Consider the following 16,915-nt stretch of genomic DNA (forward strand, 5'->3'; position numbering starts at 1 on the left):
TGAGCCATTTGTGTGTGTGTGTGTGTGTGTGTGTGTGCGTGCACATGTGTGTGTAGGGAGTTTGGGATGAGATGTGCTGTGTGTGTAGAGGGTTGTCTCTCCTAGAATCTGAGCGGAAGACAGGAGGAAGACAGGATGGAAAGTAACCTCACGCTGAACTCAACAAGCTGCATGGCCTGCTTTGGGAGTAATCTGGTTGATGTTAACAACTGTTGCTGTACTGTTTCTTTGAAATATTGAACGACAGCTGGATTGAACGACAGCTGGATTGAACGACAGCCTGATTGAACGACAGCCTGATTGAACGACAGCTGGATTGAACGACAGCTGGATTGAACGACAGCCTGATTGAACGACAGCCTGATTGAACGACAGCTGGATTGAACGACAGCCTGATTGAACGACAGCCGGATTGAACGACAGCTGGATTGAACGACAGCCTGATTGAACGACAGCTGGATTGAACGACAGCCTGATTGAACGACAGCCTGATTGAACGACAGCCTGATTGAATGACAGCTGGATTGAACGACAGCTGGATTGAACGACAGCTGGATTGAACGACAGCTGGATTGAACGACAGCTGGATTGAACGACAGCTGGTTTGAACGACAGCCTGATTATTTCAAAGAAACAGTACAGCAACAGTTATTAACATCAACCAAATTACTCCCAAAGCAGGATGTTTGGATGTTTGTACTATCTAGGGTTGCAAAGGGGTTTGGTATATTACTGGAAACTTTCTAAGTTTACCAACAAACTACCATAAATTTGGTAACTTTCAAGGAATTTATATTATGTATCACAAGAAATCTATTGGCCCTTTTGGGTAATTCAGATTATCACAGGTGTCTGTAATTATCTCTGGCCCTCTGTGCGGCCGTATCACATGTAAAATATATAAAATAATCAAATAAGATGATTTTAAAATAAAAAATAGAATGACAAAGCTGTAAAACATCCTAAATATAAACCATCAACTTATAGTGAAGCCCTTTAGCGTTTAATATGAGGGTTTCAGCATAAAATATCCTTTAGAATTGTTTTTACTTGTCAAAATGTCTTTGTTTTAAATGACTTGGTGCCAAACTGGTGGCAGTTGTGAAACAGGTCAATAGTTGGAAGAGTTGCAGAGTTAATTGAAAATAATGCCATTGTTGATGAGATAATTTTTTTCATTAATTAGGCAATTTTCTCTTGAACCATATGGTCTATCCACAAGAAAATGATGGACAATATGGACACAGATATAAACAATGAATACTATATAAATCATTTTATTAAAGTATAAACTACCAAAGTTACCATAGATTGCAATAGTATTCCAGTTACATAAAAGTAGATAATATTCTGGTAACTTTGCAAGCGTAGTACTATCAGTCGGATTTCTCTGGTTGTAATATTCCACCACTTGGATGTCCTGAATGGAAATAGATAAAAGGTATGCACAGCTTTCAAGGTTATTTACAATCATGGATGGTGAATGTAATAGTGTTTGTATCACACATTGAATGATATCCTCATGGCTTGCAGTCGGAAAGCTTCAGGCTAAGGGTGTGAGGTTGAGGTTTCTGTAAGTGTTTGTTTGCAAAGACAGGAAGGCGTGAATTGTATGTATTATTGAATTGTAACTCTCAGCTAGTTCGTCACTGGGTTATATCTGATACTTAGCCTTTCAAATGAAGAGTCTGCCAGGCCTTTCCACCATTCTGCTGTCAGCTATCTAGTCCCACTGCTGAATCACTTAGGCCTAACCTGAATTAGTTTGAACTCATTCTTGGCCCAAGAATAATGTATGTTCACTTGAAAACTTATTTTCATCCTAGCGCCTCCCCAGCTAACACATTTGGTTCCTTAGAAGTTGTGGAAGCTTACGTTTTTGGTTTCCCATTGGTTCCATTTGAACGGAATGTATATGTTTTTAAATAACATTTTTAGAACGTACTTTGAACGTTACTATGGTTTTCTTGTGGTTTTGATGTAAATGTTTCTTCATGTTCTGAGAACATGACTTTAAATAGGAAAACCATGAGGAAACCTGCAGAAACTGTTATGATGAAGTACTGAAATTCCCACAGAAGAAAGTTGTTTCTTAATGTTCTCGGAACAATTTGAGAACATTACTTTAAATAGAACCATGAGGAAACCTGTAGGAAACCTTATGCTGAAGCACTGAAACTCCCACTTAAAAAACATATGGTTCTCAGAACATTATGTGCTAGCTGGGTATCCTGCACCATTCTCAGAATGTTGTGAGAAGGTTGTATGCAAAATAACCATAGGACAACCGTGCTCTAAGAAACATATGATTATCAGAATGCTAGCTGGGTCTAACAATGTAGATTTTTGGCCAATATTATAAAAGATGTGATGCTAAACACAACCTTTACCCACAATATATAGGCTACTGCTAGATCGAGGAAGAATAACCAGCAGGCTATTAGCTGCCAGCTGTTGTCTTATGTCCTGTCATGGAGATGTGGTCAGACGAGCTCTGGTCACACAAACCCCTGCCCCCTGTACCTGGCAGTTGCTTGGAAACGTGTGCTTCTAAAGTCAACTTACGTCCTATCATGCCATTAAGTTGTTGTTTTGCATTGCTCAGTCAACAGATAAATGGGATGGGAGGAACGGGAAGGTGACGGGGAGGGATGTTAGTCCCCTGAAGTGGAAAAAAAACGCAGATTATGGGTTCTGAAATGATTGTCTTGGCATCGGTAATTACTGATATATGATGCTCCCGTGGAAGACTGAGTGAATTGGTAATGAAAAACTGACAGAGCCTGAGGTACCTCCGTAGCAAGCCCCATTAGCCCTAAACTCTGTTATCTTCTGATGGAGATAGCCTACAACCAGCAAAGCCGCAGACGTCATGTAAGCCAAGGTACCACTATCACTCTTCATGTACATGGCTGTCTTACCACAAAACATTCCTGTCTTGCTAAATGAAAGCTCGATAAGGAAGGAGTACGTTTTCTCTTGGACCACTGGTGTTTCTGAACTCTGCATGCTATCAGTGGTCTCCTCCTTTTTGCAGTAAAGACAGTTGTTGTGAGTCCCCTTCCCTTCCACTGTTCCCCTAGTCTGCTGTGGCTGTATGATATGACTGCTAGGCTCTGTATCTATGTCCCTGTGGTTACTTCCTCCTCTCGGATTGGTCGGTCATCTATTCCACAGCGTTCTGATCCATAGCCCAAGACTGTCTCTTTCTCAGTCTCACTCTGATAGCACCACTGCTGCTCACAGTCACGTTCATCATCAACCTCTGAATAACTCCCCATGATAAAACAACAGTTAGGAACGCAACAACAATATATGACTCCTGTCTAAAGGGAATCCTGTTGTTTACAGTAGAGTTGCAAAGCTGTAGAATACGGGAACAGAGGATGGTGAAAGTGATGGCACCACTGCTCTACTCAGGCAGTGACACAGCCTGAAGGTAGGTGTGTGTGTGTGTGTGTTTCTGCTCTTCCTGTGCCATGCTGCTCTGCATTTATTCCCTCTGATCTTGTTTTATTGCTGCATCAGAACTTACACAAACACACACAGGAGGAAACCTGCAGAAAACAGGCATATTCCGATGGGGGTGAGGCGATGATGATTCTGCACAATCCTCACAAAAACAGACACCTACCTGTGTGTGTGTGTGTGTGTGTGTGTGTGTGTGTGTGAGAGTTTTTTGTTTTACTATCCTTGTGGGGACCAGAAACCCTGTGAATGTTTTTATTTATTTGATTTTATTTCACCTTTATTTAACCAGGTAGGCCAGTTGTGAACAAGTTCTCATTTACAACTGCGACCTGGCCAAGATAAAGCAAAGCAGTGTGACACAGACAACAACACAGAGTTACACATGGAATAACATGGAATAAACAATAAACAAGTCAATAACACAATAAACAAGTCAATGACAGTAGAAAAAAAGAAAGTCTATATACATTGTGTACAAAAGGCATGAGGAGGTATGGCAATAAATAGGCCATAGGAGCGAAGAATTACAATTTAGCAGATTAACACTGGAGTGATAAATGAGCAGATGATGATGTGCAAGTAGAAATACTGGTGTGTAAAATAGCAGAAAAGTCAATAAAACCAGTATGGGGATGAGGTAGGTAGATTGGGTGGGCTATTTACAGATGGACTATGTACAGCTGCAGCGATCGGTTAGCTGCTCAGATAGATGATGTTTAAAGTTGGTGAGGGAAATATAAGTCTCCAGCTTCAGCGATTTTTGCAATTCGTTCCAGTCACTGGCAGCAGAAAACTTGGAGGAAAGGCGGCCAAATGAGGTGTTGGCTTTGGGGATGATCAGTAAGATATACCTGCTGGATCGTGTGCTACTGTTGTTATCGTGACCAGTGAACTGAGATAAGGCAGAGCTTTACCTAGCATAGACTTATAGATGACCTGGAGCCAGTGGGTCTGGTGACGAATATGTAGTGAGGGCCAGCCGACTAGAGCATACAGGTCGCAGTGGTGGGTAATAAAACAAGGACATTTCACCGGTCCCCACAAGGAAAAAGGCTATTTTATGCTTGGAGGTTAGGTTTACGGTTGGGGTTTAAATTAGGGTTAGAATTAGGGTTAGGAGTTAGAATTAGGGTTAAGGTTAGATTGAGGGTTAGGGGTAGCTTTACCATTAGGGGTTAGGGAAAATAGGATTTTGAATGGGAATCAATTGTTTGATCACCACAAGGATAGTAAAACAAACGTGTGTGTGTGTGTGTGTGTGTGTTTGTGATGCAGCAGGGCAGGCTTCTGTACTGGGGGGCTGCCTCCCCATGCCCATGTTTACATGAGTAGTAATTCAATTAGAGCGGTGTGGCTCCCACACTACAAGCCTCCACCACTGCCATAATTCAATTATCCTTCTTATTACCGCTCTGGAGCAGCCGGCCCGGTACCCAGGACTGTGCTGCTCTGAGTCTGAAGATGGACACACCATCCACTCCGTAGTACCCCTCACCGCTCTGACACCACAACCCTCTGACTCTACAATCTTTACATTCCAGAGTCTTCTCAATCTAGAATGTTCACAATCCTGACTGCTTTGTATTCAGAAAGCACTGGAACCTAATGCTTTTTACACTCCACTGTGCAGTATAGCTATCGTAGTATGACTTTGGTTGGAACAAGGCACATTCTTGCATTTATTTTACATATTAAGTGCAGTGCAGGAGTTAACATGTCTGCCATACTTGTACTATACAGGGAGATACATGGAGAAGTTGGTGTTGACCCAGATAAAGAGTGCGCACGCACGCACGCACGCACACACACACGCACACGCACACAGTACATAGTCAGTGGGAGATCCTTTACCAAATTACAGTGAGGATGATGAGATAACACTTATCAGAGAGAGAGAGTCCTCTCCCATCTCCCCCAGGGTCAGTTACTTCCAGCCTGCTGACACTACAACACTTAGCCTGTCATGACCATACACCTTAATCATTTGCCTTCTGATACAACACATACCAGAATCTATGGTATAGCCAGTGGATGTGTGTAAGGTTCATGTAGATATCTGTGGGTTTTATATCCGTAGCGAGGTGTATGTGTTGTAGAGGGATCAGACAGTCACCACTGTACACATATAACAGGGTGGTACAGTTAAAGGTCTGCAAAGTTTCTCAATCACTGTATTTAAGGTTATTAAAATTCCAATCTGCTGGAGGCTCCCTTTCTCGCCGTTCAGAATGAATGTGCCCTTTTAATAATGTAACTGGTTTTAACAAGATCGTAAAACCTTCATCTAACTTTCATAAGCCTGTTAGCCCAGTGACAAATTCATGCCATGGTATCTGTGGTTCCTACAGTACGACACTTCGACAGAGAACAGAAACTATGAACAGTGTGAAACCCCTATGGAGGTTGGAAAGTTGCACTGTAAGTTTAGCCTGCAGTGAGAGAGAGAGAGGCAGGGAGAGGGAGAGAGAGAGAGAGAGAGAAGGACAGAGAGAGAGAGAGGACAGAGAAAGAGAGGAGGGCAGAGAGAAAGAGAGAGAGGACAGAGAGAGAGAGAGAGAGAGAGGAGGGCAGAGAGAAAAAGAAAGAGGCAGAGAGAGATAGAGAGAGAAGGACAGAGAGAGAGAGGACAGAGATAGAGAGGACAGAGAGAGAGGAGGGCAGAGAGAAAGAGAGGACAGAGAGAGAGAATGACAGAGATAAGGACAGAGAGAGAGGGGGCAGAGAGAAAGAGAGGCAGAGAGAGAGAGAGAGAGAGAGAGAGAGAGAGAGAGGAGGGCAGAGAGAAAGAGAGAGGCAGAGAGAGAGGGGGGCAGAGAGAAAGAGAGGCAGAGAGAGAGAGAGAGAGAGCCAGAGAGAGAGGGGGCAGAGAGAAAGAGTGGCAGAGAGAGAGAGAGAGAGAGAGAGACAGAGAGAGAGGAGGGCAGAGAGAAAGAGAGAGGCAGAGAGAGAGAGAGGACAGAGAGAGAGAGAGAGAGGGGGGCAGAGAGAAAGAGAGGCAGAGAGAGAGAGAGAGAGAGACAGAGAGAGAGGAGGGCAGAGAGAAAGAGAGAGGCAGAGAGAAGTCTAGTGGTACTGTAATTGATAGCATTCCACTGAACAGTCCCCCTCTCCTCTGCCTCATCTATAATACACGCGTTGCACAGGGATCTACTCTGAAAAGTCTTAGCATGGCAAGAGGGCCTGTCATGTTAGGTAAACAATGTATTTGTGGCTTGTTTTTACTAAAGTTTGGAATGGTGATAGAACATCAGTATCAGTCTGGGTTGAATGGAGCTGGTGCTGGGCCACTAAGGGAGCAGGTTGAATGAAAAGCTCCTGGGGGATTTAGCCTAGTGCATGCCTCATCCTCCCAGCCTCTGTCCCAGCATCATCCTCCCATCTCACCCTCCCAGCCTCATCCCCAGCCTCTGTCCCAGCCTCTGCAGGAGTAATGTGACCTTCATAATGAGATTAAAATATGTAGCAGGTGGTTGATTTTTGGACCAGTCACTAAGATTTATGGACTCAGCCAGTACATAAATATTGATACTTGCTCTCTCAAAGAAGATCCGACACTGTGTAACTGATTGTGTGTGTGTGTGTGTGTGTGTGTGTGTGTGTGTGTATGTGGGCAGTTATTTTATTTATAATCCCCCCCAATTTTGTGGTATCCAATCTTGTCTCATCGCTGCAACTCCCGTATGGACTCTGGAGAGGCGAAGGTTGAGAGCCGTGCGTCCTCCAAAACACAACCCAACCAAGCCGCACTGCTTCTTGACACAATGCCCAGAAGCCAGCCGCACAAATGTGTCGGAGGAAACACCTGGCGACAGTGTCAGTGGCACTGCGCCCAGCCCACCACAGGAGTCGCTAGTGCGTGATGGGACAAGCACAAACCTGCCGGCCAAACCCTCCCCTAACCCGGACGACACTGGGCCAATTGTGCGCCGCCCCATGGGTCTCCCAGTCGCGGCCGGCTGTGATAGAGCCTGGAATTGAACCCAGAATCTCTAGCACAGCTAGCACTGCGAGGCAGTGTCTTAGACCACTGCGCCATTCGGGAGGCAGTGTGTGCAGTTTCTTAAGACACAAAATAGTGTAACCACAGTAGGCACCTAAACAACTACTGGTACTAAATGAGAAGCCTGTTGGTAACCTAAATGTGCTTCTATAGCAGTAGCAGCAAAATAGGTCATTCACATTAAGTGGCGGCTAGTTACAGTGGGTTTTATTGTGGTCCCCAAGCTGGGTGGATGGCGAGTGATGTCTGTGATATGTTTTCCTTAGTTCTCCTTTGTCAGGTCAAGTCATACACACACATACACCCCTCCCCTATTCCAGACACCCTACACAATTCTCTATCGCCAGCAGACAGAGCACGACGTCACAGCTAGATTGCATTTCCAAATCTGTAACATCTAATTTAACGCCATCAGAAGGTGGGATGGGTTCAATCGAGCGTTCCTTAATTAGATTGCTGTCTGGGTGGAGGGAAAGGAGGAAGATGGCCGCTAGCGTTTCTCCAAGGCAGAGAGAGGAGCTGACTATTAGAAGCGTCACTCCAGGTATCAGAGGTGTTGTTGTGCTGACTGACACTCTGCTCACAGTCTGTGAGAAAGGTTGCAGAGTTGACTATTGTTCCAGTGTGTGACTCACCAAGCCATTCACTCAGAGCCGTTTAGATGACTGTTACCAATCTCACTGCTCTAGATGTTTATAGCCCTGTTGTTTCAGGGGTTGTGGGGAGCTGGCCCAATTTTCTTCCTTCCCAAGCTCTTGAAGTTGTGACTGTGAGGCTGCTCCCTCTGTAGTCTTTAGAAGTCAGTGGGTTCTGCACATTTTCTTTTGTGGCATTTTGGTATTTGGAAACGGCTGAGGAAGAGAGTGAGGACCGAGTGGTGACTCAGAGTACTGACGTGTCTTTTAGTTCCAGGAATTCACCAGAAACCTTTTTGTTTTGAGGGATGGGGGGGGGGGGGGGGGGTGATTTGCTTTGATTACACCAACAAAGACAAAAAAAAACATTTAATCAATGGGTTTAGATGGCAGCATGGCAGACTTCATCTGAACTTCAGTCCTCTGTGGGGTTTTCAAGCTGACATGAACAGGGGGGTGCAGTAGCAGCAATAACAATAACTGAGCTCTGTTGTACTGTAGCTAGCTGGCATGCCATGTCTGTCTGAGTAGGACATGAGGGAACTTGTCTTCCAGTCAGCAATTAAACACTGGAGTGATAGAGACTGGAGTGATAGATGTGCAGAAGATGAATGTGCAGGTAGAGATACGGGGGTGCAAAGGAGCAAAAAAAAATAACAGTATGGGAATGAGGTAGTTGGATGGGCTATTTACAGATGGACTATGTACAGGTGTAGTGATCTGTGAGCTGCGCTGACAGCTGGTGCTTAAAGTTAGTGAGGGAGATATGTTTCTCCAGCTTCAGTGATTTTTGCAGTTCGTTCACCAGCAGCAAGAGCGACATCATTGATGTATACAGATAAAAGAGTTGGTGAGGGAATTGAACTCTGTGGCACCCCCATAGAGACTGCCAGAGGTCCGAACAACAGGCCCTCCGATTTGACACACTGAACAGTCTGAGAAGTAGTTGGTGAACCAGGCGAGGCAGTCATTTGAGAAACCAATGCTGTTGAGTCTGCCAATAAAAATGTGGAGATTGACAGAGTCGAAAGCCTTGGCCAGGTCTATGAATACAGCTGCACAGTATTGCCTCTTATCGATGGAGGTTATGATTAAAGGTCGACCGATTATGATTTTTCAGTGCCGATACCGACCAAAAAAGCTGATACCGATTATTCGGCCGATTTTTATTTATTTATTTGTAAAAATGACAATTACAACAATACTGAATGACCACTTATTTTAACTTAACATAATACATCAATAAAATCAATTTAGCTTCAAGTAAATAATTAAACATGTTCAATTTGGTTTAAATAATGCAAAAACAAAGTGTTGGAGAAGAAAGTAAAAATGCAAAATATGTGCTATGTAAGAAAGCTAACGTTTCAGTTCCTTGCTCAGAACATGAGAACATATGAAAGCTGGTGGTTCCTTTAAACATGAGTCTTCAATATTCCCAGGTAAGAAGTTTTAGGTAGTAGTTATTATTGGAATTATAGGACTATTTCCCTCTATACCATTTGTATTTCATTAACCTTTGACTATTAGATGTTCTTATAGGCACTTTAGTACTGCCAGTGTAACAGTATAGCTTCCGTCCCTCTCCTCGCTCCTCCCTGGGCTCGAACCAGCAACACAACGACAACAGCCACCATCGAAGCAGCGTTACCCATGCAGAGCAAGGGAAACAATCACCCCAAGGCTCAGAGCGAGTGAAGTTTGAAACACTATTAACACGCGCTAACTAGCTAGCCATTTCACTTCGGTTACACCAGCGTCATCTCGGGAGTTGATAGGCTTGAAGTCATAAACAGCGCAATGCTTGATGCACAACGAAGAGCTGCTGGCAAAACGCACTAAAGTGCTGTTTGAATGAATGTTTATGCGCCTGCTTCTGCCTGCCTCTGCTCAGTCAGATACTTAGATACTTGTATGCTCAGTCAAATTATATGCAATGCAGGACACGCTAGATAATATCTAGTAATATCATCAACCATGTGTAGTTAACTAGTGATTATGATTGATTGTTTTTATAAGATAAGTTTAATGCTAGCTAGCAACTTACCTTGGCTTACTGCATTCGCGTAACAGGCAGTCTCCTTGTGGAGTGCAACGAGAGAGAGGCAGGTCGTTATTGCGTTGGGCTAGTTAAAGCTTTCCAATCTTTGGGGATCTCAGACTATACGGAAGAGAGGTTGAACAGGCTAGTAATAGGGGTTTCAACAATTTTGGCTGGTCATTTTAGAAAGAGAGGGTCCAGATTGTCTAGTCCTGCTGATTTGTAGCAATGTACTGGATAAGGAGATGTAGGAGGGTTATGGATATCATGTAAATGGAGGAGAGTTAGAAGGATAATGGGGGTGTCTAGCAGTCATGAACTTAAATGTAGTTTGAAACTAAACTACTTCACAATCCCTTTCAGAGGAGTCATTCCATTTTGATTACAAAATGGTTGCCAATCCATTCTGCACAATATTGCAAGTAACGCATTGTGATTGTTTGTATACTGTACTATGATCGCTTTATAAATTAATTGTGCTCACAGAGAAATCATCATAACACTTAAAGGCTACTTAGTATTACAGTACTTGTACCCTAAACAGTGTGTACCCAGTGAACCTGTGCGGTGGTGGTCACTGCCTGAGATCGCAATCTCTTACCAGGGCTGTCTTCATTACAGTCATCTGAGCACGGGCGTCAGTGGAAAGTCACATCGCGGTCTCATTCAGCTCAGCCCTGCCCTGGTGTCTAATGATGCTCTGATCACCCAATCCATACAGCTCTGGTGCCGGCCCTGAGCTGTTCCATAACTCTGAGCTTGCACATATTCTCATCTGGCAGGGCTCCGTTATTACTGTACCTGGCAACAGTCGTTTGATAAGGAAGGCTTCGCTCCTTTTTTTGTCTTTAAGATTGGGATTTTGGGTGTTTCCTTGCTGCATTGCTGCTCTGAGCTCCCTCTTGGAAGAATACATCTCCCTCTCTCTCTTGCTCTTTCTCTCTTTCTTTTTCTCTCTTTCTCCCTCTACTCCCTCTGCACTGCTGATGACTCACACTCTACACACCCCTGCAGAAATCTCTCTTCCAGCGCGCCAGAGAAAGAGGGGAGAAAGAGAAACGTGTTTTCTGCCGCTCTTCTAACACATTTTTTGTTGTACTTTTTACCCCTTTTCCTCCCCAATTTTGTGGTATCCAATTGGTATTTACAGTCTTGTCCCATCGCTGCAACTTCTGTAATGACTCGGGAGAGGCGAAGGTCGAGAGCCATGCATCCTCCTAAACACGACCCTGCCAAGCCACACATCTCGCTTAACCCGGAAGCTAGCCACACCAATGTGTCGGAGGAAACACTGTACAACTGGCGACGACGAGGTCAGCATGCATGTGCCCGGCCCGCCACAAGGAGTCGCTAGAGTGCGATGGGACAAGGACATCCTGGCCGGCCAAACCCACCCCTAACCCGGACAACGCTGGGCCAATTGTGCGGCGCCTCATGGGTCTCCTGGTCACGGCCGGCTGCAAAACAGCCTGGGATCGAACCCGGGTCTGTAGTGACGCCTTAGACCGCTGTGCCACATAGGATCTCTGGACATGCTCTGGTCTACCTGCTCTCTCTGTGTCTGTCTAACAGAATAGCAAACCACACACACACACACACACACACACACACACACACACACACGGGAGCAGATGCTCTTATCTGCAGTGGAGCACCTTACAAGGGCATTAACATTTATCAGGTACATTTGGTGCTTATGAGGAGGAAGAGTTAAGTGCAGAACAGCAATTAACGCATGAGGCTAATTCTCTGCCTTAGAAAAGTATGTGAAAGAATTAATCAGCATCACATACATTTAGAGAGTGGGATGCGATTACACTGATCCCATTCCACATCAACATTGAATTTAATTTATTTATTTCACCTTTATTTAACCAGGTAGGCCAGTTGAGAACAACTTCTCATTTACAACTGCGACCTGGCCAAAATAAAGCAAAGCAGTGCGACAAAAACAACAACACATAGTTACACATAAACAAACATACAGTCAATAAAACAATAGAAAAATCTATGTACAGTGTGTGCAAATGTGGAAGATTAGGGAGGTAAGGCAATAAATAGGCCATAGAGGCAAAATAATTACAATTTAGCATTAACACTGGAGTGATAGATGTGCAGATGAGGATGTGCAACTAGAGATACTGGGGTGCAAAGGAGCAAGAGAATAAGTAATAATATGGGGATGACGTAGTTGGGTGTGCTATTTACCGATTGGTTGTGTACAGGTACAGTGATCTGTAAGCTGCTCTGACAGCTGATGGTTAAAGTTAGAGAGGGAGATAAGACTCCAGTTTCAGAGATTTTTGCAATTTGTTCCAGTCAATGGCAGCATAGAACTTGAAGGAAAGGTGGCCAAAGTAAGTGTTGGCTTTGGGGATGACCAGTGCGATATATAAAGACCGTAGGGTCCCCTCCCCACCCTCCATTGGACTAGCTAGTTAACCTAACACAGTGACATTCACAGTGACTGCTAGCTGCCGCAGCCAGCCACACGGTCCTGACGTGCCCTTAGTGCCCTAGAGTAGTGCTGCTGTGTGGATTGTCAGTGCTCTACTGCCCTAGAGTAGAGCTGCTGTGTGGATTGTCAGTGCTCTACTGCCCTAGAGTAGTGCTGCTGTGTGGATTGTCAGTGCTCTACTGCCCTAGAGTAGTGCTGCTGTGTGGATTGTCAGTGCTCTACTGCCCTAGAGTAGTGCTGCTGTGTGGATTGTCAGCCCTCCTGCCACTGCACTGCCTCTCTCTCTGGAAAGAGAAAAAGAGCAGTGTCTGAGAGCGATTAATGGTCATGTATGTGCAGTAGAAAATACACCACCATGTCTGGCCAGGCAGCCATTTCCCCTTCCCTACCACACAACGTAGTCAGACCCAACAGGCTCCACATTACATTACATAAAATATAATATACAGTATCGACCTTAACTCATCCTGATTCTGAACCGCTTCACTTAATTTCTTTCCCCCATATGTGGATACCTGCTCGTCGAACATCTCATTCCAAAATCACGGGCATTAATATGGAGTTGGTCCTCCCTTTGCTGCCTCCACTCTTCTGGGAAGTCTTTCCACTAGATGTTGGAACATTGCTGCGGGGACTTGCTTCCATTCAGCCACAAGAGCATTAGTGAGGTTGGACACTGAGGTTGGGCGATTAGGCCTGGCTTGCAGTCGGCGTTCCAATTCATCCCAAAGGTGGGGTTGAGATCAGAGCTCTGTGCAGGCCAGTCAAGTTCTTCCACACTGATCTCGATAAACCATCACAAACCTCGCTTTGTGCACTGGGGCATTGTCATGCTGAAACAGGAAAGGGCCTTCCCCAAACTGTTGCCATGACGTTGGAAGCACAGAATCGTCTAGAATTTCATTGTATGCTGTAGCGTTAAGATGTCCCTTCACTGGAACTAAGGGGGCCTAGCCCGAACCATGAAAAACAGCCCCAGACCATTATTCCTCCTCCACCAAAGTTTACAGTTGGCACTATGCATTCAGGCAGGTAGCGTTCTCCTGGCATGCGCCAAACCCAGATTCATCCGTTGGTCTGCCAGTTGGTGAAGCGTGATTCATCATTCCAAAGAACGTGTTTCCACTGCTCTAGAGTCCAATGGCAATGAGCTTTACACCACTCCAGCTGACGCTTGGCATTGCGCATGGTGATCTTAGGCTTGTGTGCGGCTGCTCGGCCATGAAAACCCATTTCATGAAGCTCCCAACTAACGGTTTGTGCTGAATTGTTTCCAGAGGCAGTTTGGAACTCGGAAGTGAGTGTTGCAACTGAGGACAGACAATTTTTACGCGCTTCAGCACTCAGCGGTCCCGTTCTGTGAGCTTGTGTGGCCTACCACTTCTCGTCTGAGCTGTTGTTGCTCCTAAACGTTTCCACTTCACAATAACAGCACTTACAGTTGACCATGGCAGCTCTAGCAGGGCACAAATTTGATGAACTGACTTGTTGGAAAGGTGGCATCCTATGACGGTAAGGCCATTCCACTGCCAATGTTTGTCTATGGAGATTGCATGGCTGTGTGCTCGATTTTATACACCTGTCAGCAGCGGCTGTGGCTGAAATAGCCAAATCCACTAATTTGAAGAGGTGTCCACATACCTTTGTATACATAGTGCATATATCTCCAGCTCTCTCTTACACATTCTCTTTGTCTTTCTGTTCCCTCCACCTTCCAATCCCCATTTCCTCTCTCTCCCTCTCCTCTCCCCTGCTCCTCTTCCCATTTCAATCCCCATCTCCTCTCTCCCTCTCCTCTCCCCTGCTCCTCTCCCCTCCCCCAACACTGCTCAGTTATGTAGATTTAGCAGGAGATAGAGGGAGAGCATGGTACATTGATTTATGTGTTGCTTTGAAAAATGCAGCAAGGTAGTAGGGGACGTGAGGACTCACAGCATCTGAGGGTGCATGGTGTTAGGTGCTGTTAATATGCAGCTAGTCTTCTGGATTGTATTGTGGTGATAACACACTTGACTACCATACAAATGGCACGAGGACTGGTGATTCAACCAGAGGGCTGAAGGAACGATCCTGCATTTACCACATGATGTTGATTATTTTAGCTGTGGGTTCCTGTGGGATCTGTTCTGTGGCTGCAGCAGTACTCTGACTACATCCAGTACAGATCTGGGTCATTGGGGCCAGCAGATGATGATGACAGTCAAGTGTTTTTGCACTTCTCTTTTCTTACTCGCACTGACTTTGCTAATAGCTACTTTACTGAGGAAACATGTATTCACTATGACAGTGATATGTGTTTCTCACCTAGCTACCTTAAGATGAATGCACTAACTAACTGTCAGTCACTCTGGATAAGAGTGTCTGCTGAATGACTAAAATGTAAAAAAAAACTAAAAATATTTTCATGATGGAAGGGGATTCCAGCTTACAAGCAAAAACTAAAGCAGGAAGTACCAGTGACTCGCTCAATACGGAAGTGGTCAGATGACGCGGATGCTACGCTACAGGACTGTTTTGCTAGCACAGACTGGAATATGTTCCGGGATTCATCCAATGGCATTAAGGAATACACCACCTCAGTCATCGGCTTCATCAATAAGTGCATCGATGACGTCGTCCCCACAGTGACTGTATGTACTAGAGGCCAACCGATTCATCCGAATGGCCGATTAATTAGGGCCGATTTCAAGTTTTCACAACAATCGGAAATCGGTATTTTTGGGCCTTTATTTAACTAGGCAAGTCAGTTAAGAACACATTTTTATTTTCAATGACGGCCTTGGAATGGTGGGTTAACTGCCTCGTTCAGGGGCAGAACGACAGATTTTCACCTTGTCAGCTTGGGGGATCCAATCTTGCAACCTTACAGTTAACTAGTCCAACGCAATAATGACCTGCCTCTCTCTCGTTGCACTACACAAGGAGACTGCCTGTTACGCGAATGCAGTAAGCCAAGGTAAGTTGCTAGCTAGCATTAAACTTATAAAAAACAATCAATCATAATCACTAGTTAACTACACATGGTTGATGATATTACTAGATATTATCTAGCGTGTCCTGCGTTGCATAAAGTCTGACTGAGCATACAAGCATACAAGTTTCTAAGTATCTGACTGAGCGGTGGTAGGCAGAAGCAGGCGCGTAAACATTCATTCAAACAATACTTTTGTGCGTTTTGCTAGCAGCTCTTCGTTGTGTGTCAAGCATTGCGCTGTTTATGACTTCAAGCCTATCAACTCCCGAGATGAGGCTGGTGTAACCGAAGTGAAATGGCTAGCTAGTAAGCGCGTGTTAATAGCGTTTCAAACTTCACTCGCTCTGAACCTTGGGGTGATTGTTTCCCTTGCTCTGCATGGGTAACGCTGCTTCGATGGTGGCTGTTGTCGTTGTGTTGTTGGTTCGAGCCCAGGGAGGAGCGAGGCGAGGGACGGAAGCTATACTGTTACACTGGCAATACTAAAGTGCCTATAAGAACATCCAATAGTCAAAGGTTAATGAAATATAAATGGTATAGAGGGAAATAGTCCTATAATAACTACAACCTAAAACTTCTTACCTGGGAATATTGAAGACTCGTGTTAAAAGGAACCACCAGCTTTCATATGTTCTCATGTTCTGAGCAAGGAACTGATACGTTAGCTTTCTTACATAGCACACATTTTTGCATTATTTAAACCAAATTGAACAAGTTTAATTATTTAATTAAGGCTAAATTGATTTTATTGATGTATTATATTAAGTTAAAATAAGTGTTCATTCAGTATTGTTGTAATTGTCATTATTACAAATAAAAAAATAAAAAACAAAAAATTGTCTGATTAATCGGTATCGGCTTTTTTGGTCCTCCAATAATCGGTATCGGTATTGGCGTTGAAAAATCATAATCGGTCGACCTCTAATATGTACATAGCTCAACCAGAAGCCATGGATTACAGGAAACATCCGCATCGAGCTAAAGGCTAGAGCTGCCGCTTTCAAGGAGCAGGAGGCTAATCTGGATGCTTATAAGAAATCATGCTATGCCCTCAGACGAACCATCAAACAAGCAGGATTAAGATTGAATCGTACTACACCGGCTCTGACGCTCGTCGGATATGGCAGGGCTTGAAAACTATTACGGACTACAAAGGGAAACCCAGCCACGAGCTGCCCAGTGACGCGAGCCTACCAGACGAGCTAAATGCCTTTTATGCTCGCTTCGAGGCAAGCAACACTGAAGCATGCACGAGAGCACCCTCTGTTCTGGATGACTGTGTGATAACGCTCTCGGTAGCCGATGTGAACAAATCCATTAAACAGGTCAACATTCA

The 16,915-nt window shown here is 44.5% G+C and overlaps 1 protein-coding gene across 11 annotated transcripts in view; it reads left to right on the forward strand.

Annotated features, from left to right (window-relative positions):
* LOC139410860 (RIMS-binding protein 2-like) overlaps positions 1-16,915 on the forward strand; it is a 134,087-nt gene that overhangs the window by 23,055 nt on the left and 94,117 nt on the right. The window lies entirely within an intron of this gene.

This window comes from Oncorhynchus clarkii, chromosome 6 (genome assembly GCF_045791955.1).
Source record: "Oncorhynchus clarkii lewisi isolate Uvic-CL-2024 chromosome 6, UVic_Ocla_1.0, whole genome shotgun sequence".
NCBI classification, from domain to species: domain Eukaryota; kingdom Metazoa; phylum Chordata; class Actinopteri; order Salmoniformes; family Salmonidae; genus Oncorhynchus; species Oncorhynchus clarkii.